The sequence below is a fragment of the Erythranthe guttata genome, chromosome 8 (assembly GCF_056151865.1).
Source record: "Erythranthe guttata isolate IM_541 chromosome 8, IM_541, whole genome shotgun sequence".
NCBI lineage: Eukaryota > Viridiplantae > Streptophyta > Magnoliopsida > Lamiales > Phrymaceae > Erythranthe > Erythranthe guttata.
This window is the reverse complement of record NC_142540.1, coordinates 23372041-23374131: the sequence shown is the minus strand read 5'-3', so window position 1 is coordinate 23374131 and position 2091 is coordinate 23372041. Positions and strand designations below refer to the sequence as shown.

At 32.0% G+C, this 2091-nt stretch overlaps 1 pseudogene; it reads right to left on the bottom strand.

The window, feature by feature from the left end:
- Positions 1-410: 410 nt before the first annotated feature.
- On the bottom strand, positions 411-1697 carry LOC148768873 (uncharacterized; annotated as a pseudogene).
- Between the last annotated feature and the right edge of the window lie 394 nt (positions 1698-2091).

Here is a 2091-nt window from a genome sequence, read left to right as displayed (position 1 = left end):
TTCACGAAGAAAAAAGATAAAAAATGAGGGAAAAACTCAGCACCACCAACGAACTTGAAGGGCAACTGTACATGCTAAAAATTCTATCAGCATAAAGAGACGAAATAAATCTATCATTTTCTGCGTATATTTTTTTTCTTCAAAAAACTCAAAGGTGAGGAAGAGACAAATGTATAACTAGAATATATATATATATATATATATATATATATATATATATATATATATATATATATATATATATATATATATATATATATATATATATATATATATATATATATATATATATATATACTAATATTTCAAACTACAAATAAATTATTTAAACAAATTAAAGTACAAGCTAACAAAAAGACATGTCCAGGTTAAGAAAAAAATGAAGCAACTTATTGCTGAACTGAAATTCATCATCTTCCAAAAATATCCATAGTAAGTGAGTCGCGAAAGGCCATCCAATAAGCATTGGTTTCATTATTTTCTTCTTCCACATCAGAAGCTCTCGTAGATGTTTCATCCTCCGCTATTTGAAATGCCTCATCTGAAATATTTTTCTTTCTTATATAGTTGGAACGGTCATAGTTGCAAGCAGAATTTCTCTTTGCGTGTCAATAGTATAATACGGCATATCGGCCAAAATATTCCATCTTGCTTTCCAAACTCCATAGGTTCGTTCAACAATATTTCGACATGAAGAATGATAATAGTTGAACTTTTCTTTCAAACTTCTTGGGGCACGTAGTTGCCGACTACTAGCTCGACGAAAGTCTTCAAGATGGTATCTAACATTCTCACCTCTATAAGGATCCATTTATCCTGACATATGCGAGTATCCAGCATCAACCAAGTAATACTTTTTTTCCTTTTGGGATAGGAAAAATTGAGACTTGGATTACATATAGCTTCTCCAAATATCCTATTATCATGAGCAGCTTCTTCCCATCCAGCCCACACAAATGTAAAACACATATTGAAATCTACTACTGCAAGAATATTTTGAGTTGGATAACCTTTACGTCCAATTTATGGTATTTTTTTTCCTTGTGGTAATCGAGCCTTAACATGTGTGTCGTCAGTTGCTCCAATATAATCCTAAAAACAATACAAATAAATAATGCATAAAGTTATTTAGAAGTTAAATACATGTGTATGATTATTGTACGAAACAAATAGCACTCACCTTGAAAAACGACATGTAGCGCTGATGTTGAGGCTTATGATACCCTTTGCCCTCGTTATAGTCGGGATGGGGTGCAATTATAACATCGGCTCGTTTACTGACAATTTTTAAAATTATGTGAAAATGCCTTGATATCGTCTCACCTGAATGATTGAATAACTCTTGCAGTAATCTATTACCAACACCATGAGCACAGGTCACCAAAAAAAATCCTACTTCCTCGTAAAGAGACATTCCTCATGTTGGTTGAAGACCATGTTTTTTGTTTAATTCGTGACAAAAATCCATGAACCACTGGCTTTGTTAGACGGAAAGCTTGATAACACCTCATTGCGTGTCCATGAAATATCTCCTTTGTAAATCTATCACTTGTACGAATAGATGTTCGACATGGTATTTTGTGAATGAGGTTCTCATAATAGTTTAGTATACTGCGTGCCGTTATTTGACATATAACAAACCAGTCCAAGTCTTCTTCCAGTTCGTTCTCATCTTTAATAGTTTCCTCGATTAACATACCTGATAGAGAAAAAAGTTAAAAAACGAAAAAAAATAATAACAATAAATTAATAGTAATAATAAAATAATAATATATTATTCAAAAAAAAAAGAGAGAGAGAGAAAGACACGGACGGGTCATGGGATAGTAGGCTGATGGGTCATGGGGATAGTGTGTAAGGTGGATGGACATAAATGGAAAATTTGGTGGTTGAAATTTGGAGAAGGTTTTTCTCAAATTGTGGAAAATAGTTTTAGCCTTTCTCTGTTAAAAGTAGTACTAAGGGGGTTATATCAAAGAATTTTTTGTTTTTTTTTTTTTTTTTTTTTTTGCAGTCATTTTTTTTCGTAATTACTTCACATCAGATCTCGACTAGCACAATCCTGGTCCACAACAGTATATTTTATAATTG